Source organism: Paramisgurnus dabryanus, chromosome 3, assembly GCF_030506205.2.
Source record: "Paramisgurnus dabryanus chromosome 3, PD_genome_1.1, whole genome shotgun sequence".
Lineage (NCBI taxonomy): Eukaryota > Metazoa > Chordata > Actinopteri > Cypriniformes > Cobitidae > Paramisgurnus > Paramisgurnus dabryanus.
The window spans coordinates 29541615-29565280 of record NC_133339.1 but is presented as its reverse complement, the minus strand read 5'-3'; the positions used below and the strand labels follow the sequence as shown (position 1 = coordinate 29565280).

Here is a 23666-nt window from a genome sequence, read left to right as displayed (position 1 = left end):
AAAAAAAAATTCCCCTATATACCCCAAGATTAAACGTGTTTTTGGTTATTTTAAACAGTGAAAAAATGACAGATTTAAAGTTGTTTATAAGGTTGAGTTTACAATGGACATGTGTGAAGACAGAGATCTGCCCATGAAAGTGTGTTTTGTACACTGTTGTTTTTAACAATGTTATTTTAGGAAGTCTAATAACAGTTGCTCCCATCATGATGAGCAGATATGATTACTGAGATTAAGATTTGGATGTCTAATAATTTTCTGTCCTTAAATGGCTCTAAAACGGACATTATGCTCCTAGGCTCTCCTCATCAACTGCGAAGTGCTGATGGTTCGCTCACCCTGTCTATTGATGGTGTCACCCTGGCGCTTAAAAACCAAACAAAAAAATCTTGGGGTCATTTTTGATGCGTCGCTGTCATTTGAGCCTTTTGTTCAGAATACGGTTAAGACATCTTTTTTTCACCTTAGAAACATAGCACGTTTACGTCCCATGTTGTCCTTTGCTGTGGCTGAGAAGTTGATAAACTCCTTTGTTTTTTCTCGTCTGGACTATTGTAATGGTCTTTTAGTTGGAGTATCTAGTGTCACGGTGATCCGTGTCATGTTTTGTTTGTCTCTCCGATTACGTCACCTGGACATTCACGGACTGATTCATCACACCTGTTCCCTGTTAAGTGTTGTGTATTTATACTGCTGTCTGTTTCTCACCTGTGGCCGGATCATTGTCATTGTCGTAACTTCCTTGTCTGTTCCTGTTGGTTTCTGTATTGGATGTTCCTGTGTTGCTCCTCGTGTTTTGTTTCTGTTCATTTTATATTAAATGTTATTTATTTCATGGTGAACCCTGCGTATGCGTCCTACTTCCTGTTACCCAGTCATGACAGAATGATCCGGCCAGACTGGACGCAGCGGGTTCACGGAGGGCGGCTCCCCCAGGAGTTTCGTCGAGGGGGAGTAGTGACATCGGGGTTCATTCCCCATCAGCCCCGATGTCTCTTGGGGACCACCGTGAGCGATCGCTCGCTCCTGCGAGCATGCGGGAGGAGGATCGGCCCAGGCGGTCCCCCAACGGTTGAGTCGTCGTCGACGGTCCCTCGGAGGACCACCATCCTGCTCGCAGGGGGATCCAGAACGGACCACGCCCGATCATTTCCCCGGGGTGGCTACCGTGAGAGGGTCTCCGTTTCCGCGAGGGGATGGGAGATGACTTCCGGGGGCAGCTGATCGTCGGCGATTCCCAGGAGGGGGGTAATTCGTCTGCCTCGGTTCTCGGAGCGATCGCTCCGGTTCTCCTGGCGCAGTCCGGCCTACCGTTCCTGTTGGTCTCATCCCGGCGGCTGCCGGCTTCGCCAGGGTCCCCAAGCCCTCCACCCCTCCCTTGGACTCTCGCTACCAGACTTTTGTGTTTGTTTTGTTTATGTGAGTGTCTGGTAGCCACTCGTAGAGGGAGGGGTCATGTCACGGTGATCCGTGTCATGTTTTGTTTGTCTCTCCGATTACGTCACCTGGACATTCACGGACTGATTCATCACACCTATTCCCTGTTAAGTGTTGTGTATTTATACTGCTGTCTGTTTCTCACCTGTGGCCGGATCATTGTCATTGTCGTAACTTCCTTGTCTGTTCCTGTTGGTTTCTGTATTGGATGTTCCTGTGTTGCTCCTCGTGTTTTGTTTCTGTTCATTTTATATTAAATGTTATTTATTTCATGGTGAACCCTGCGTATGCGTCCTACTTCCTGTTACCCAGTCATGACAATCTAGATCATTACTCAACAAACTCCAATATTTACAAAATTCGGCTGCTAGAGTACTGTCTGGGGTCAGGGCTGGTGATCATATTACCCCTGTCTTGAAGTCTTTGCATTGGCTCCCAGTCAGGTACCGTATTGATTTTAAAGTCCTTATGTTAACCTATAAGGCTTTACATGATCTGGCTCCTCACTACTTAACTGATCTTTTAATGCCTTATACTCCCTGTCGTAATCTGCGTTCCTCTCAAAGTGGTCTCTTAGTTGTGCCTAAGACACGGCTTCGCTCCAGGGGTGATAGAGCATTTTCATCCTACGCTCCTAAGCTTTGGAACACTCTTCCAGCTGACATAAGGGAAGCAAATACTTTAGAGACTTTTAAATCTCGTCTTAAAACGTTTTATTTTAGGATTGCTTTTACTTGATTATTTTATTTTCCTTATTCTTTGTGTTATCTATATTTTTTGTATTTTTATGTGTTGTATTCTCTGTAAAGCGCTTTGAGAAAGTCACTTTTAAAGGCGCTCTATAAAATAAAGGTTTTATATGATGGATGGGCTAAATGAACAACAGCAAAATTTGTGCGTGGTGGTGTGTGCTTTACAGCACAAATGACGTGTCTAATGTCTGTGTTTTAATCTGAACCAGTGGATTTCACGGTGGATTTGTTACACGTTATATGTAAGCACTATAGTTGGCCTAAAAATAACAGCAGGGTTTTGAGACAAGACACGAACCCAAATGCAGACGTTGACAACAAAGGAATTTATTAAACAGACGGGGTAAAACAGAAAACAAAACCCACGAGGGGGCAAACCAAGACAAGGAAAACACGACACTAAACTTAACAAATCTAACAATAAACTGTTCAAAAACATAAACAGGCAACGACTAAGACTTCACTACTAAATACTCACAGGCAAACCAACAAGATATGCGACAAGACGAACGTGCACAGAACAGCAAACACAAGGACAATAAATAGGGACAAAGTAAATTACATACACCTGGAAATCATTAAGTAAGGGATCAAGTAAGGGATCGGGGAAAAAGTGACGAGACCCAGGAAATGCGTGGTCAGAATAAACCAATACTAAAACCACGCATCTCCCACATAGAACATATGTACTCTCAGAACCCTGCCATGCTAATCTAGATCTAAATACAAACAAGGTTCTGGCAGGATTCCTACATGCAACTAACCCTGAACCAAACCCCAATACTAACCCTATAGTTTGTAAATGTTGTTAATCATTATTAATTTACTTGGTAGTTAAATTAGTTATTACACTGAAACAAAACCATTGAGTAAAGCTCCTCATTCTTTACAGTAGATTATGCTGTTATGTTGTGTGGATTTCAGATGCAAGATGTTTCAGAATTCAAAATTATAATCATGACAATCCTGTTTTCACAATGACTACTAATATTTTTTTGTCATAATGTGAATAATGTTATTTATAGTTTAACTACATAAGTCGTCTTCCTCCCACTGTTATTCATAGTTATTGTAGAGCTGCTTCATCACATTTAGTCACTGTGTCTTCTAGCACAGTAATAAACAGCAGTGTCCTCTTCTCTCAGACTCTTGGCTTCAAGATACTGTGTACTTGCAGACACATCTTCACTCAAAGTGAAGTGACTTTTCATCGAGACTGTAACACCACTATGGCCTGAGTTAATTCTCCCAATCCACTCCAGAGCTTTCCCTGGTTTCTGTCTTATCCAGTGCATGTAATAGCTTGTCATAGCAAAGCCAGATATTTTACAGGAGATCTTCATTTTTTCCTGCGGTCTCTTTATTACAGCAGGTGACTGATCTAATCTGATCTCACCACCACTGATACCTGTGAAGTTAAATTATATAAATCAGATTAACTCTGATCTTTTTTCAATGTTCTTAACAAGAAGACAAAAATGCTAAAATTACCTTGTTGAGTTACAATCACTATTAAGATAAAATGCCAAATGTTTGTTGAGCCCATTATTTAAAAAAAGACTTATCTGATGACATGAAATATTAGTTCACTGCTCAAAGTGAACAATGAGCTGAGCTTTATGTAGCACTTAAAGCAAGTGCATTTGCATAAATGCAACTGACCATGTGAAGAGGAGGAGTTACTGGTACTGCTGGAGGTTATCCAAGTTATGACAAAAACAGGTCATATTATTATATTTTATTTATGGTGGTAAAAGAACACTGTTTATTATTTTGTAACATATTATAGATTACAATTGAATTTGATAACAGAACAGATTTTTCACAGCAAATGATTTAAAGTATGTCAGAGTGAAGTGAAGAACTTGTCATATTTTGCCTATAAAACAAACTTATTGATAAAAAGATGCTTCGCTGATTTTGAGGTTGCATGCAAAATCCACTTGGCTCAAAAATTAGATATGGCACGTGCATGACGCCTCTGGCATAACTGTCATCAGTAACAGAATGTGCAGACACCTTACATGTGAGACCAAAAGACTGTCCTGGTTGCAGATCACTAGAGTTCTGCTGGCCCATGCATGTCTCTGCCAGATAATAGCCCATATTCGGCCCAAACCTGGGCCAGAAAAGGTTCTAACATCGGTACCAGTTCTCAGCCATAGGTCAACCATATTAAAACCAGCATTTACCCAGAACTTCCAAAACTGAGCCATAACTCAGCCTAATCTTGCCCAAGTTATATTAATAAATAAATCACATGAAAAATTACTTTGCCTTTTTATTTATCAATAACACTATGACATTGTATGTGTTAAACTATTCTACTATAAACTGCCAGCAATTAAACAAAAACTAGTTTGTTCAAATACATTATTGGCATGAATCTAACACCAACAACTTAAATTACAAAGCAATTTCATCCTTAGTAAACCAACAAAAGTTTAGAAGAAACTGGTAATAAAAAAAACTTTGTGACAGTTACATTGGTATGTGAAACGTAGTTTGCCCAAATTACCAACTATACACAAATACAGAAGTTTTCATTGAAATTCACATATTAGCATGAATCGAAATTTAAATGAATTACCATGTACATACAAGTTTAAACCAAACTGAACTTAAAAGTTAGTTAAGTAATTTGTATGTGAAACCAACTCTACAGCCAGCTTCACGCAAAGATACAAGGTCCAATTAAAGTATTAGCATGAATCTAACTTAGGTAATTTCAAATCAAACGAAAAATTAAAACAATACAATTCATAAAAATGAAACAAACAATCCAACACTAATAATAATCTATGTGTATGAGAAAGTGTTCCTATTCAGGATTGTCCTCAACAAGAAGTACTGCTTTCCTGGATCTCTTTTCTTCTCAGCTCCTCTTTCCATAGATGTAAACATTACAGCAGCCCACTGTTATATAAAAGAAAACCGATGCAAATTAATATTTGTTATGAAGCAAAAGCCACACAATAAAGTAATTAAAAGCATAAAGATATACTTCAAAACAGACAGTAAGACAATTAGAAGATGAACCTTTTAGGGTGAACTGCTTCTTGTTTTCTTCCTCAAGTTGCTTTGAATGAAAGTGTCTGCGCTGAATGTCTAAATAAAATGAAACATAGCTTAGACCTTAAAGACGTACTTTTCATTTAGATAAAAGCAAATGAGATATGTTCTGAGCATGTACTTAAAGTATATTATATTAGGAATATCCCCATTATTATTTACCAAGAAAATTAAGTCAAGTCAATATAAATGGAAGAGTGAGTAAACATCAATTTATGAGAAGAACCATATACTGCATGTCTAAGGTCTTCACAATTGCTTTCATACTTTATCCACCTATGAGAAGTTCAGCTTTGCAGATACAATTGTAAAGACTTTTCAAGTATTGATTCTGGAGTTTGTCAAAATAAATGACACACTAACACATGAAGTAAAACCAAGCAAAAAAATTAAAAATAAATTAAATGCTGGCCTTGATGTACTGTCACTAACCTGAATGTCACCTCCTCCTGTCCTGTCAGCATCATTGTCCCACCTCTTTACCTGAAGCAAACACAGCAGATGATTAACAGAAAATTATTTCACAGTATTCCATATATTCAAAATATTTGGATTTTTACCATTTTCCTTTGGATTCAACAATGCAATTCAGATAACTAAAGTAATGGTAAAGGAGCGCCAGTGGCTCAGTGGTTCATGTAGGTTGTCTACAAATCGGAAGGTTGGTGGTTTAATCCCAGGCTCCATCTGACCAAGTGTCGAGGTGTCCGATGAGCTGGATGGCGCCTTGCATGGCTGACACCGCCGTCGGTGAGTGAATGGGTGAATGTGAGGCGAATTGTAAAGTGCTTTGGATGGCCATTGGTATATGAAAGTGCTATATAAATGCAGTTCATTTACCATTAATGTTATATGGTCAGTTCTTACTCGCCTAATGAATGAAACCACTGTCCAGCTCTCTGTATTTATCAGCTTTCACTGAAATCACAATGTGACTATTTAGCCATATAGAGCAATCTTTTGATATATAAACACAAAGATGCAAGCATGAGCCTCAATATTTAATTTACATTAATGTGTCTATTGGAATACACACCCCATCATCCTTTTGTCCCACTCCAGAATCTTCATGTCTTGATGAACACTTTCACCAAAAAATAAAATTAAACGTTACAGAAATATATTTTCAAATATTTTTTTTTTAAATAGGCTAAATGTTCTAACATCAGGAAGACCAGATAACCAAGTTCAATTACTTCATAATAATATGATTCTTAACCTTATAGAAAACAGCTAATTTAATATCAATTTAATTGTCACACGGACAATATAGACCATTTCAAAAGATGTAAACAGCACTGGTCCAGAAACACTTGCTGTTTCAATTTGTGACTGTTTATATTTTATTTTACATATATCATTATCTTTACATTTTTTGTTTAACTTTTTGATTCAGTTCTATACAACCAAAATAACATATTTTATCCGAACATTTATCTGGTGTTAAAAAACTGAAACAGGAGGTGCTTCTGGACCAGCATTGTTTACATCTTTTGAAATGGTCAATAGGCTAAGACATTACATTACACAGGAATCACGTAAATGTTTGCATCCCTTTTTACATTTCTTAGACATTTAAACTAAAACATTTTTATGATTGAAAAAGTTTAAATATTTAATTTCAAGTACTAGTTTTTTTCATCTTGCTGCCTTTGAAATCGTATCCGTTATAATTGATTGAAGCTTATATGCTAATATGACAGTTAACAGCAAAAGAGCGTTCAAAAGAGCGATCCCCGGGATCACGCTTCAATATTTGATTGACAAGACAGCTCGGGGGCTGCTTAGCAATATAAAAAGCCTTGTCGCACTGCTCTTTTTTTAAAGGCAGTGCGTCGTGCCTTGCATTTCCAATAGTTTAAAAAGCGCGGTTGGTGTGATTAGCCCCCAACTGCTGCTCCTGACGGTAACCCCGTCTATTGGTTTGTTTGATTGGCCGCCAATCGGCTTGCATTAACAGGAAGCTCATCTTCTGTTATGTGATTGGACAGTGGCACTCGCCTTTTTTATTTGATTGGCCATCTTAATCATTCAGCTTTCTTCTCCTTACATCCAAAAACACACTTCTTCTTTCGTGCCAATGTTGAGTTTTGAAATTAAACAAAGCTGCTGCGTGATGTGAATGTTTGTAAGTTCTAGCGTCTCCCGCTGATTGACGGGTGGGCGGGGTTTTCCCAGGGGAAGTGCCCATATAAAGAAGTGATACCAGTGCTTTAAGTGGGCCGGAACGCCCCGGAACTCAGTACCGCTACTTCTAAAAATAGCTCTTGAGTGTACCACCACCTCTCCGTGCGCCCAGAACGTGCTTTTAGCGTACCAGAACGCTCATTTGCACATCTGTTTAAAAATCAGAGGTTTAATTTAATCCTTTGGCTGCGCTGCCGGTTTTCAGAGAGCCCTTAATGTACGCTTCCTAATTCGTCCCACCGAGAGCAGAGACTACATTACCCATACACCCTTGCATTTACAAGTTAAAAGCGCATGCGTCCGTCAGTCAGTGTCAACGTGCTCTGGAAAGGTGTGTGTTTGTGTGTGAAACGCGCAACCATAGCTGCTCGGTTAAAATTAAAATACAATGAACACGTAATATGCCCTCCTTGTTTTAGACTCGAAGTATTAAAAGAACAAGGTCAGAATCAGGGGACTCGCTGGCTGACATCCCACCAAGCCAGAATGATAGCTGCAGGTCAGACGCAAGCCTTGTAGGTACGTGATAATCTCCGCTGTCGCGGCTGTCAGTTTGGTTCCCCTCGACACAACTTCGGATTTCCTCAGGCGATGTGCAGAAAACATTCTTGAAATTGTAATATACACTTAGTTTAATTGCTAAACTACAAGTAAACGAAATTTCAATGAATTTGAACGACGTGCACAGTAGTTTTACCACCCGCAAAATGGAAAACAATGGGACAAAATAAATGACTTTACGGTTTCAAATGGCCAGTATTTTGTTATTCTTGACCCCATAGACATGGTCTTGGTGTCATTTTAAAGTTTTTTTGTTCAAGCTCTTTCTATCTGAACAACTAGTTTTAGCATTTAACCATGCTGAAATTTTACTCACATATCTACCTTTTGCACATTTTATTTATGTTCAAAAGCTCTTTCTACAGAAGCTCTTTCTAATGGTATTTTTTCAAAATCCTTTTGCACATTTTATTTATGTTCAGTGGCTATTTCTAGCTCAAGCAAATCCACAAATTTATAAAAGGATTCATAATTTTTTACAAGGTCGTCTGTTGACTGCTGAATATAAAACCCTTCAATATAGGAGTCGAGTCAGCAAAAAAAAATAGAGTACCGGCACCTCTTTTGGGCCACTTAAAGCACTGAGTGATAAAAACCTCTGAAACGTCAGTTGGAACTGTAATCGAAAAAAACTTTCCGAAACTTGTAGGAACCGCGAAGTGCATTCGGCACAGAAATACTCTGTAACATGTCCAACTGCTTTTTTGACACTTTGCCTACGTTTAGCATGAGGAAACAACTCTATAACTGTGTTAATAAGTCAGAATGCTTGAAATACCATTGAACCCCCCCTTTAACCTACCGCCAGCCACACAATGTAGCAAGCGCTCTTGGCAAACAGAGAATAGATTTGAAAATGACATTGACGCACACACACGAGAGGGTTTGGGTTTTCGGGTCCGTTCTGCACAAACACATTCATTTTAAATTATCCGAGACCCGATGCCGCTAATACCCGACCAGTGTCCGAGACACACGTTAAACTTTTAGACCCGAACACGATTCTTGGGTCGGAACTCGGGTTTTCCGACCTAAGTGGACCTCTGAAGACCTCTAGCGCAGTGTGACAAAAAACTGCAGCATTGCACAAAACCTATTCATGCATAAAATCAGTAGAGGCAGCTGTTGAACAGAAAACTCAAAATCATATGATTTATTCCATGGAATGGTTGTTTTAACATAAAAAAATGTAATCAACAGGAACATCTTGAATACATTCAAAAAGTTGACATGAGCATTCTTTCAGCATTGACCGGCACTGGACAAAAGCCATAGCCTACTATACATAACTTTCCAATGTGTTAACTTATTTAATCACAGATCTTAATTATATCAGATTTATGTAGTGAAGTATGTGTATGCATTAGGCCTACATTTTATAACTATCGCATGTGGAATGTTTTTATAAGATTTTTTTTTTTAACAAATCATGTGATTTTATGGAACCTTTCCCCACTTTTTTAAAAAATAATAAGAAACATAGATTTAAATGTGAAATACTGTATATCCTCAACTGTTTGACCAGACAATTTAAACAGTTTATATATGCATCATTAATAAAGTATAAGTTACTTCTACCTAAAATAATTGTACACAATTTTGGAGTTGTTAGTAAAAAATAATGAACTCAACTTTATCATAAACAATCTAAACAATGAAATAGATTTAAGGTTGTAACAATTAAAAAAAAAATAAAGATGTGATATCAAAGTCTGTAATAAGTTATTGTTTTCTGCAACAAGCTGCTTTTCTCTACAGTGCTCTGTATTTAACCTCAAAGAGGAAGGGTTATGCAAATCAAAGCAAAGTGTCCTCCCATTACAAGTATTTATGCCTCCCTGACAGAAGTGTGTACATTTTGTTCTTCTTCAAAAATGAAAAGCAAATACAATTTAAGAATGGGGCCACGAATCATTCTGAGCTAAGTTGTGACCTTTCTGACATTTCAGTGTGAGTTACATTTTCTGACCACAAAAAATCCAACTTTTTAATGTAATCTTAATCTAAACTTTTTCCAATCTAATCTTGTTTTGTTTTACAGATTGTTGGAGTCAGACACTGACTGAGTCAGAACCTGTTGTCATTAAACCTGAAGGATCTCATAAACTGACCTGTACTGCCTCAGGCTTAAGCTTTAGTAGCTACTGGATGGCTTGGATCAGACAGGCTTCAGGAAAAGGACTGGATTTTGTTGGTATTGAGTATGACAGTAATAACAAGTATTACTCCAGTGCTGTTCAAGGCAGATTCACCGTCACCAGAGACAACAGTAAGAATCAGGTGTATCTGCATATGAGCAAACTGAAGAATGAGGACACATCCGTGTATTACTGTGCCAGAGAGACACAGTGACAAAACAGACTCTGATCCTGATCAAAAACCTATGTACTTGACTTACTACAGTTTGATGAAAAGAGAACATGACTTTTGACCTTAGACTAATTTAAACTAAGTTAAAATTTTGTTGTGAAGTAGGCTACATTTCAAATAAATTAAGGTTTGATCAAATTAAATTACATAGTTAGCGTTGACTCCTGGGTTAAATTAAGACTTTAATATTTAACTGTATTTGTAATGGAAACAATCCAAAAGCTATGAGTGTTGAGCTGTACAAGATCTATGTTTCATAAAAACCCATTATAAAAAGTGTAAAGTTGATGATTATGTAAGACAGAAACTGCTGACATTATGTTTAAGGCCTCTAGAAGGCGCCGTAAACTTTTACAACCCATTTAACTGTATCAACACTATACAGACACCATTGTGCTGCTTGTCACCTTCTCCAATTTGAGAATAATATAAAAAAGGCTACATTTCTAAAGAAGGAATGAAATTTTAATATAACAATTCCATCTTCATAGCCATTTGACTGGCATGAATAAACCATCAACTGTAATTCAGCTCGCACTACCAATGTTTTGTTCAAAGGCTTGATTACCAGACAATGCATAAACTGATCAAGGTTTTTGCACATGTGTATACCACAGTGATACGTGGGGGGGACACTGTGATAAAGTTCCATACAAAAACTAGTAAACAGGGGCCTCATTTATCAAGCGTGCGTACGAACAGAAGTGTGCGTAAAGTGTGCGTAGGAACAGTTTTACGCAAAGTGTGGAATTTATCAAATTGTACTTATACGTAGAAATGTGTGTAAATATACGCACACCTCGGAGTATGCGTACGCAGAGCATCTAGTGGTAGAATAGCGATACTACACAGGACCGTCCATCCCCAGTGTTAAAAGAACACTATGTCTATTTATTATCCACCCCCAGGTGTTAAAAATGATTACTGTTAATAAAGTAACTGCAAATCAGTATTGAAGTTAATTAATGAAATAAGTGTCTAACCCTATATAAGAAAGCTCCGTCAAATGCTTGACACAGTGGCTTATCTTGCATTATTGGAAGACTTGGCAAATCATCCATTCCGCCGGGAGCGCGTTTTCAGAGATCGCGCCGATGATGCTGGTTATGCGGCTGTCCAAGGAAAGTTCTGTCATTGTCTGTCCTCCTACAGATTTCACGTCGGTGTGCTGTGACGCGTTTTTTTTTTTTTTTTGGCTGATAATTTAATGTCAAACCACTTTTTTATTTCTAGAAGTGTTCTCATACCCAACGGAATTAAACTCACTGGTATGTTCCCATGCAGATTTGTTTTCTTTTGTTAGTCATTCCTCCCGTACTAAGTGAACCAAACAGATGTGTTTTTAACCTCATCCACCAGTAACTCAATTTCTGTGTCTGTAAAGTTCCTCTTTTTCGCTCTCTTTGTCATTATTGCGATGAGGGAAAAAGCACAACCACGTGACTTATAACGGGAGGTGTTGTCACCATATATGGTTCATTGGAGGCGTTTCGGAATGCAAATGACCATGAACGTGCACGAGCATGGTGCTTAAGAACAAGTGGGATTTATCATCAAGGATTACTTACTGATGTGCGTACGAACCCGGTGCGCACGTTTGATAAATCCCGATTTTTTTGTACTTAGACACATTCTAAATTTCATTCGTAGGTACAAATATAGAACATTTTCTACGCACTGTTGATAAATGAGGCCCCAGGAATTGCTTGACCAAACACATCATTATCAGCATTATGTGGACATAACAGAAACAGCATTAAAGAAACTCATGTACGCACCTAACTATTTAAGCAAACCCAAACATGTAAATACAGATTAGTTACAATTAATAAAAAAAAAAGTGTTATTGCCATAGTTGTTGTTGGGATTCTGCCGGAATCTTGTTTAATATTAATATCTAGTTCATTGTGGCAGGATTCTGACAGTACAATGTTTTGTGTGGGAGAACGTGGTTTTAGTGTTGTCATATTAGACCACGTTTTTCCCGTGTCTTCTGACTTTTCCCCGCTCCCTTGTTTTCTCTTGTCTTTGTGTGTCGTCATTTTCCCCGCTCCCTTGCTTCCTTTAGTCTTTGTTTTTATGTCTTGTATAGTCTAGTTGTTTTTGTAGATATGTAATCATGTATATATATATATATATATATATATATATATATATATATATATATATATATATATATATATATATATATATATACATATGTTTATATATATTTATGGTTTTGTCTTGTTAGTGCCTTGGTTGTCCTGTGTTGTTTTGTGTTTGTTTCACAGGTTCACACGTGCATCTCTCACAGGTGTTCCTGCTTTGTGTGATTGTTTCAATGTGTCATCAATGTGATCTTCCCCACCTGTAGCTTGTTATTCCCTCATCGGTTCAGTATTCCCTGTGTGTTTAGTGTCTCATTGCAAGTTTGTTGTGTGTTTACATGTTCATGCCCGCTAGCTTTGCTAGTTCTAGTTTTGTCGTGTTTTCTGTGAGCTTTTGCTATTTGACGTTTGTGCCTTCTGTTGCCCTTCCCCGTATAGAACTCTTTGCCCGCCTGTGTTTTGGAGACTCAGCTTCGCTGTTGGATTACTGGTATTTCACAAGTCTCAGTCCTCCTGCTCTACTGCTGTTACAGCCGAGTTCACTTCACTATTCTGGATTATATCTACACGCTCTCCAGTACTGTAAGCGCTGTCCAGCATCAAGCTTGCTGAAACATTCTAATACATTTGTTCCCTCTCTCTCTGCCACAGCTCGGGACTGTTTGCTGTATTTGAGCTGTCTAGCGAGTCCATTGAGGACTGGTTGCTGTGGTCCAGCACGTTCTGGTTAAATCTCCATGTAGTTAATTTAAAGACTGCCCATCCCCCCCTGTTCCAGTGGCTCCCGTGAGCGCCGCGTCGTACCCTGCCCCGTATCGGGGTCCCCTATACTATCTACCCGTGCCTTCATTGCCGGGGTTTTCATCTGGTGTCTGAGAGACTGTGACGGCTGAGAGACATTTTCCCTTTGTGATTAACTAATAAATATCTCTGCTTTGGGATTCCTGTGTTGTGTTTTCCTGACAGTTGTATTGTAAGTTGCCAATGTCCATCCATATTTATTTTTCACTCTTTTTTTAGAATACAAACAGAAAATACAGGAAATATTTACACAAAATGCAAAACAATTTTCAGAACAAAATGTCTTCTTCAGGCATCAGTCAGTATTTAGTGTGACCTCTCTTGGCATGAAACACATCTTGAGATTTTTTGAGGATACTGAAGTCATTCGAATAGAATTAGAAAAAAATAGAATTTAATTTCATTTAAGTTTAAGAGATCCTGCAGCTGCCTGCTATTGCTCAAGTGGAAGGAGAGTTTACCCTACTTGACACTTCAGCTTATACTTTTATACTGTTTTTAATACTACATTCACATTTCTTGTATTTTATGATTGTATTCTAATAAAGATAAATAATTATATATGATCACTATACAATTACAAAAACAAACAATCTAATGATAGCATGGTGGCCTAAGACTTTTGCACAGTACTGTGAATGACAATAAATTAATTTTCAAAATATAAACAAAATATAAAATATATTTAAATAGAAATTAAACTACTAACTTAAGTTTGGTTTGACTTTCATTGTATTGTTGACTAAGATCAGTGCTTGGCAGAACCTGTCAGGAATAACACCATATAGTAGATGTGATGAAGCAGGAATTGGTTATTGTACATGTGTGTATTATAGTGATAACTGGAATGGCACTATGATAAAGTTCCTTACAAAAACTAGTAACCAAGTATTGTTTGTTGACACTAACAATCATTGGAAACATGTCTTTGTCTGCATTGTAGTACATTTTAGGTACAGTGGCCATGACAAAAAACATCTTATTTTGTCTACAAAGAAACTAATATGAACCTGCTGAACCTATAACTATTGCAGCTGTTTAAAGTTTTACATTCTGAACCTGTCCACTTCTGTATATGGAAAAGGCCATATTGCTATATTTTTATTTTATTGCTATATTAACTCATTTAGACAGGACAAAAGATAATACATTCACATTTCCTGTATTTTATGATTGTATTCTAATAAAGATAAATAATTATATATGATCACTATACAATTGCAAAAACAACAAATCTAATGGTGGCCTTAGACTTTTGCACAGTACTGTAAATGACAATGAAAGACAATAAATCAATTTTCAAAATATAAACAAAACAAAATATAATAAAATATATTAAAATAGACATAAATAGAAATTAAAATAGAAATTAAACTACTAACTTACAGTTAAGTGGTTTGACTTTCATTGTATTGTTGACTACGATCAGTGCTTGGCAGAACCTGTCAGGAATAACACCGAAGATGTGATGAAGCAGGCATTGGTTATTGTACATGTGTGTATCATAGTGATACTGGGGTGGCACTGTGATAAAGTTTCATACAAAAACTAGTAACCAAGTATTGTTTGTTGACACTAACAATCAAAAAACATCTTATTTTGTCTACTATTAAATAAACTAATATAAACCTGCTGAACCTATAACTATTGCAGCATTCTGAACCAGTCGACTTCTGTTATATGGAACAGGGCAACAAAATTATTGCTATATTTTTATTTTATTGCTATATTAACTCATTTAGACAGGATAGAAGATAATACATATTTTAATATGCATTCGAATATGCTAGAAATGACAGAACATTTAGTCTTGGATAAGGCAGCAGGTCTAAATCCTATTTGAGTTTGACTGTTATCAAAGAGTAGTTTGCACATAAAATGCAATGCATATAGTTCTGGATTCTGGAATGGTGTTAGGAAATAAATGAACAAACAAATATTTGAACAACCTAAGGCATAGATATTCACAGCAACTGATAGCAAATGATAACAGGTATAGGTTTGGGAATGAGCATTATATTTTCTCAGGAAATATTTTAGTTGTTTCTCCAAACCACAGTTATAATTTAAAATATATTTGTCATTGTTGATTGCTTGCTTCTCATGTAACATTGTGTAGCACATTCAGACAGAGAATGTAGCTGCATAGTTCTGTCCAAATTATTTTATGGATTGGGAAACCGCTACAGTTCTTTAACATTTAACAAGATTAAGTAGAACATTTGAATTTATGATATCCTATAAAAAACTTATTTTCAGCTGAAACTGATGACATCTCTATTATTTAGGTGCTTCATGTTAACTACAAAAAGTTACAATTTACATTTTAAACAACAATTTTCAACATAATTTCAGAAGGTGTAAGGAGCAATAAAAACAATGACACCTAAATGTGGGTTATTATTTGTCTGCTAATATTTGATGCATTTTCTGTATTTTACAAGCAGTACAAGTGAGTAACACAATAAAGCACATCTAGATAGGACAAAACAAAAGTAATAAAATAATCAAATAAAGAACAAAAATAACTGTTTGACAGAGGCTCATAATAAATAATGTAAAATACATATAATATAATATAATATAACACTCTATGTTCTGTTTTTCATTAGTGCTCAGTAGAACTTCACACCATACAGGGCCGTCTGTGGAGATATTATGCAGGGGACGTGTTTGTGTGGAGGATGCAGGGATAAACGGACGTCTGACTAAAGTGAGTGTTTCTATTTTCTTTGTTATACTAACGTGGCATTTATGTACACAATAGCATATCTGAGCGGTGTTTTATATGTCTATATTGTGAGAGCAGTGAGGCTAATAATAACACAAATATAATTACAGTAAACAAGAGACAATAAGAAAATTGGTAAAACTAAATAAACATTTAAAATGCATACCCTTTTTTAAGTACTTGAAAAGACATTTGTACTGCGGATCTGAAACCGCACGTTACTGTTTGAATAAGACTTTGCTACACACCAGACCAGAGTGTTATTGTGTGTAACACAATGTAACATCACGTTTAAAAGTAAGTTATGATTGGTGTCTGTCAGACACAGTGGTGATGGCTATTTTCCTTGTTTTACTAATGTGGCATTTATGTACATAATAGCATGTCTGAGCCGTGTTCCGATTAATGGGAGTGGCTTGCAAAGCTGTGCATTGTGGTGCATAGTGGGAGTTGTAGTTTTTCATATAAATGTGCTCTAAAGTCACGTTCTGTCTTTTCTCTGTCAAATAGACACAAAATTCTAAATTTATGTTACATTTTGACTACAAATATGACCCACTTTCCATAAAGATTAATGCTCTTATCGGTGAAATGGCCCTTTAAGTAGCACTTGAAAATCATCGTAGATCTACGAGTGCTCTGGAGTAATCGTTCATTCATAAGTGCATCGTAAGACAACAGAGTTACAAGGTCACCTGCAGGACAGCCAGCAAATTGCACTCCTGCAATGACGATAATGTAATGCTTTAAATGTATTTATTTATTGGGTTCTTCTTTGTTTATTTGTTTAAATTACTTTAATATAATATATTTAAAATTAAAATGAGAAATTTAAATTACTAAACATAAATTAATAAAGAAGGAAAACATATTTGGTAAATTTTGGCAAATTGATAAATGGTTCCTACAAATTGCTTCTATAATTAATCTACAGTAAAAATAATTGTTTTGAAGTGAAATGGCATCTGATTAAGGAAACCAAATAAATATGTACGGTACAATGCAATAATCCCCAATAATAAATAAACATAGATAATAAAAAAAACAATAATAATAATAATCTAAACTATTACATAAAATGCAGAAGGCATTTCGCAGTGGGGCGACTCCTAACTACATACGGAAAATATTTCATTATGCACAAATTATTAAAACATTTAAATAATTTTAAACGAATAATTGTTTAATGACTAAATTGTATAATATTTAGTCATTAAACAATAATGAAAAATATTATTTTAAAAAATTAGTGCACATCGGCTGAAGATCATTAGCCTAAACAAGCTTCTGCTACAAATTCGAGTCATTCTATTGGTGACATTTCAGCACTTGACAAACGGATAGCGACTCGTAAGTAGCACTTAAAACCCAGCTGCGAGCGATCGTTTCACGTGCATCTTTGGGAAACGCACGTAAATGAACAACGAATGTTCGTTAAGTAGCTCGTAGAAAGCGCTGTTAAGAGCTAAGTTCAATCGTTATCCGGAAACCCGGCCCAGGTATTAGACGTGATGCAGCAGGCATTGGTTATTGTACATGTATATATCACAGTGACTTGGGGTGGGGTGGCACTATGAAAAAGTTTCATACAAAAACTAGTAACCAAGTATTGTTTGTCTGAAACCAATTTTTATTAAAAACAGTCTAGTCTACAAACTAGTATTTGTCATTTATGATATTTTAAATGTGTCTCGGTTTTCATTTCACTTTGTCTGACATGCTTTTGTCCGTTGCTCTCTTTTAATCTTACATATCTGTTTTTTGTTATGTTCTTTGTTCTTCATGTTCGTATAATTATATTGCATGGGTCAAAAGCCATTATTACACATTATTACATGTCAGGTGATTATAAGAAATAAAAGACAAAAATATTTTACGTTTTTTTAAAGCTAAGACCTATATGAATGCATATTATTTTAATGCAGTCTAATGTTGTCGTTTTCATACTGAAACCTAAGATGCTTAAAGCACTTTCTGGCACATATGTGTTTTAGTATTGATTGTTTCTTTCTGTTGTGTTTTCTTTTACATTTCATACTAAATCTGTGTTTGCATGATTTAATCCAGCAATTATTTGAGGCTTTAAAATCTATACTTAATTGGGTACATAGTAATGCCACTTATATTCCAGCTAGATAAACAATTTAAATATTTTAAATACTGACATTTAATAAGCACAAAGATTAAATGTGTTCTTGGTATTTGTAATGATACACTGTAAACTTGAATGAACTTTAACCAAAAATCTAATTATATTTTTTAGAAATATGCTTATGTAAACAAAAGGTTAGGCTAATTACAAAATGTGTTACATTAGGACACTGGTATTGGTACTCTGGTTTTTCATGTGTACATTAAAATGAAAATGAATATATGCTGTACAAGTGGCAACTATGTGCTTATACTGTATAACACAAACAAGAGGCCCAATAAAAAAACTGAGTTTTAAAAATAGGATGACTTAAATGTATTATGTGTATTTGACACTATCTGTAATGTACATCATATACATGTATGTGTTTTCCTCAGATGAGCCTTCAAAACCTGAAACAGGCTTTGCATTACACTGTAATAAAGATGTTTCTGAGAAGGATGAGTTCAGAAGTCTCTGTTCTACTGCCACCTCATTCATCTTCCTCTTTTCTCTGAACTACATGCTCTTATCAGCCTATCTAAGGTAATCATAGTATGACTAAATAGGGCACAGAGCATTTTTTATGAAGGAGATTTATTTTAGATTACTGTTACTGTTGTACACTGTATGGAATATGCTGGGTTGTATTAATTGAAGTGTTTTGTATAAATCATTATTAATAATTACTTTATTTAAATAAATAAAATATTGATTGCTTTTCCATGTTTTTTGTTGTTGTTTTAGATGAAGCAGTGAAATTTTTGAAAATTAACACGGACTCAAAGTTTATTTACTTGCTTGAGATCATTGCTATGATTGAGAGAAAGCGGTCTCTTCTCGATCTTGTTCTGTGCTTGTTTATCAGTGAGTCATTATTAAATGTGTATTTATTACTTCTGTCTTTAGGGATATTGACAAACATGCGGTCACTATCACACTGTTAAGTGTACTTCCCATATCATGTGTACTTTTTAAGTCATTCAGATTATATTTTTATTTGTTGAATACTTTTAATATGATATTTTGTATTTTGTCAAAGCCTTATCACATTATTAAACATTTTTGTATATTGGTAAATAGATTTGTAGTTGTAAAAATAGTATATTGTTTACTGTGAAATATCTGCACATCTCCAAATAATGACTTAATTTCCCTTAGTTGTTGAGAATGGAAATAAAAAGTATACTTAGACATATAGGTAGACTATATTTTCTAAAAAGATTAGACTGTTATTATAAATATATTCTCTTTATTCTCTGTAGTAAACTTTGAATATTTTTTCTCTGGGGAACAGGGTGACCATTAAAGCATAAAATTTGTTGTGCACAGATGCACATCACACAGAGCATCTGCAAACTGTTGAGCCCTTCAGAAAACTGAGATATCTAATAACAGCCAAACACAGAAAAAATATGTTACTAACAAAAACAATGTATAGGCCTATGTAAACATAAAACTTGATGTGCTCTGTTTTAGCAGTATTACTGTAAGTTCATGAAACCATTCCCAGGAAACACATTGCACACACAAACTAACCCACTTTGGATAAAAGCCTAAATTTAAATGGTTTGAACTTATCAGCGTATTGGTAGAGAAGGCCTACTCTAGTACCAAGAAAAGTCAAAAATTGTGACTCTGTCAGTAGGGACTACAGTACTACAGTAACCGTAATTCAATATCTATTTGTAGTAAAATCACACTTAACACAAGTTCAGCATTGTCTCACAGTAATAATAGTGTAAGCATAAAATGTCCAGTAAAACTATGGAATCATATAGATATTGTTTATTTGTTCAGGTCCAGGGCCCGGTTCCCCGATAACGTTCACTCTTAGCGCGCTAAGAAGACTCAAAAAGATATATCTTACCAAGTTGTTTGTGTTCCTAAGTGTGTTCCCCGAAGTGTCTATTAGGAAGCTTCTCAACACGCCGCCTCTAAGTTCGACGTAACAATGTCGCTGTCCCAAGTGAAGGTGCTGAATTATTTGCGATCGATCTCTCAGGGATCGATTTTCCACTTCACGTGAAGGTGCATTACAGCGTTAAGAAAGACAACACGTTCTATACAAATGGAACATTACTCAAATTATTCCAGTAACATTTATTTTAACATAGTTTAAGTTATCCGTAAAATATAGACTATTAATTAAATTATCAATTTGTCAGTAATACGGGTAGACGAACCGGGTATCCCTCGCTAATCATACCATAAAAATCATCAATAAAAAACAACCTATCTACAATAAACAGTGAGAGTTAGATAGGGAATATGGTCTGAGAAGATCTAGCAGCTCCATAATGGGTTGTCTTGGGAGGCAATTTTTGTAATTTAGCCACGTCAGGCAAATTGTCAAAAGGTTTTAAGTAGGGATGCACCGATACCGATACTGATATCGAGTATCGGCCTCGATACCAAATTTTCTAAAGTACTCGTACTCGTTAAAAGTCCCCCGATACCAGGGATCGATACCACGGTCTGAGAAATGGCTATGTTTGAGCGGCGTGTAAGGGGTTAATGCCTGTTGTGTTGTCCAAAGAGGCAGCGTTTACAACAAACTGGAAAACTAGTCCCTTGTTTTTTTGTTAAATAATATGACTAAAGCTGTTACCTGTAAATTTAAATCATGTTTTTTATTAAGTACTTGGTATCGGTACCAGCAAGTACTGAAATGCAAGTACTCGTATTCCAAAAAAGTGGTATCGGTGCATCCCTAGTTTTAAGTGTTGCCGAATAAAAAAAATTGGCATGGACTAAACGGTTACAGGGTTACCGGTGTTGTGTGGAAGTCTGTTCCCCCTATGTTTCCCTTTAGTGTAGTGTTTTTATCGCGTTTTTATCACATTATACGTTTATTCTTTATATACATTGAAAGTTTTAATGGCTACTGAGATGTGTGTGCATTTATGTAATGTATCTCGATTGTTCTTGATTGTAAATCAATTATTTTTACAGTATGAACCATATTATATGTATAATATATATTTATTTTGTATGGAAACATAACAGTTTTAAAACAAACAGTAGAGAGAGAAAAAAAGGAAAAAGACAAGGCTATATGTTAAAAGACATAAAACTGTCAAATATGAAATATTTAATAAATTGTATAATAGAATACATGATATTATTGCCTTTTAGTATAACCAATTCAAATATTTAATCTTTCTAAATTATAAATGTAAACGCTATAAACATATAGGGAACAGACTTCAATGAGGAACAAACCCCGGCGCCGTCTTTGATTCATAGTTCTGATACCAAATAAAGTCAACTGCATAAATAGCCCTGTATCCATTGCAAACATATTTTATTTTGGTTACACTTTATTTTGATAGTCCACTTTAGACATTCTACTAACTATAAAAAACTTTGCAACTACATGTCAACTAACTGTCAATAATTTTCAACTATACGTCAACTAACTGTCATTAGAGTATTAGTAGACTGTAAGGGTTGGGGTTAGGGAAGAGGTTTGGGTTAGTGGAATAAGTTGACATGCTCCTGCAAAGATACTTATAGTCAGTTGAATGTCTGTTGAGATATCATCACAATAAAGTGTTAGTAGATATTAAGCAGGCAGTCTACTAATTCTCTAAAGATTGGTAGATAATAAGTAGTTGCAAAGTTACTCATAATTAGTAAAATGTCTAAAGTGGACTATCGAAATAAAGTGTTACCTTTATTTTTAAGTCTTAAAATGTCTATAACATAACATCATTGTCAGCATACCATAGTTTGACTTGTACTGCGCTGCGCTGATTTCTAAAGACTGCGGCGATAGCGTTTTGCCTTCAAACAACGCTAAGAGAGAGCTTACGAATGGTCAAGACCAACCTTACGAAAGTGTGACTTACAGAAGATATACTTAGCGTACAAACGTTTTGGGAATCGTGCCATAGAGTTAAGAGAGAGGTTAAGGAATAGGTTAAGAACTACTTAGCGATAAGAACGTTTTGGGGAACCTGGCCCAGATAATTGTGCTACTAAAAGCAGTGATTAAGGATGTGACAAACAAAACTTAGTAACAATCTAAAATGATCCTTTTCCATTTCATATCTGTCCACACCAAAACAATGATTTTTAGTTAATTACTCTTAGCCCTGATAGATAAAAAAAAATAAAATCAGTACAAACAAGACTTTGAAAATCTGAAACCTAATACGAAATACAGCAGCAAACAAAAAAAGGTGTTGTGTCCATCAATAGTTTGTGAAGAAGTGTGCTGTATGAGGAGTATTTGAGGTTCCATGTATCACTGTGTATGGGGTGGCCACAGTGAAATATTAATTTCGTAAACATCACTTTAAAAGTGGCAATACTTACCTCAGTGTGTCTTTAAAAATCTTTATGATCCACAAAAACAGGTTTCATTATTTATTTATTTTAAATAAAACAAGTGTTGATTTAAAAAAAAAAAACATTAGCGCGTACCTTCTCAGGAGCTGTTCCACAACTGTTGAATGATCTGCCGATTGTGACATGGTCTGCTGACTCTGTAGCTGTCTTTAAGACTTGGCTAAAAACCCATCTCTTCCGCCATTACCTCACTTCCTAATATAGGACTTACTATCTTTCTCTATTTTTCCTTTCTCTTTATCTGTACATTTCTTTAAAAAAAAAAAATGCTAACCAACCCTTGGCTATGTATACTGTTTTGGACTTGATGAGACTACTTCCAGTGCACTTATGTTTTGCTGTTCTTGTGTTGCTATAATTCCTTTTATTGTTTACCTCATTTGTAAGTCGCTTTGGACAAAAGCATCTGCTAAATAAATAAATGTAAAAGTAAAATGTAAATGTTAAATACTTAAAACACTTCACTTGTTTGATAAAATAAATAAAGCCGTTGTTAGATTAAAATAATAAAAAATGCATTGACTGCAAATATAGAAGTGGCTCCTAAAGCATGGTATGTGCTGGTTGTTTTATGATACTAAAAATTGTCACATTTTTGTTATGGTGTGTACTTTTGTGTATAACTGAAGCACAGTAGAGAGGTTCATAATTTGGTTGTTAATGTCACAATAACATTTTAATAAACCGGAATTACATGAATGGAACTCTTCTGTGGTCTACACCAAATCAGCTATAGCAGTCTGTTCAGTGTGAAAACATGACTACATTGATTATTTATTTACACTTCATTGGTAAGGTGATAAGTCCTTTTGTTCCCCGGTCTTCCAAAGATGCTTGTTTCCAGTGGGCCCATGTTCGTAGGAACCTGTCCTTGGTGGTTGCAAAGATCCTTGTTCTGGGGGTCCTGTTCCCAGTAGTCTTGTCTCCAGTGTCCCATGTCCAGTGGTCCACATCCTCTGTGGTCCCAAACCGGGGTGATTTTAGAGATTTCATTTTAGGGTGTCTCAGCCCCCCAATGAGAGTGGTACCTCACAGTGTAAGGTTAGGTCTATATACAAAGAATGCCAGAGATAGAAATAAATGGGGTTGCTAGGGGTTGACCAAGGCTATATAAAAATGGGCTAACGATTCCCCTGGTCCCAAAGATGCTTGTTCTGGTGATCATGTCTCCATTGATT

At 35.9% G+C, this 23666-nt stretch overlaps 1 long non-coding RNA gene across 1 annotated transcript; it reads left to right on the top strand.

Moving 5' to 3' along the window:
• The first annotated feature begins 15880 nt into the window (after positions 1 to 15880).
• LOC135767040 (uncharacterized) lies at positions 15881 to 19111 on the top strand. The gene is made up of 3 exons (XR_010541875.1): positions 15881 to 15983; positions 18531 to 18678; positions 18880 to 19111. It is a non-coding gene; the product is annotated as an uncharacterized lncRNA (long non-coding RNA).
• Positions 19112 to 23666: the final 4555 nt, after the last annotated feature.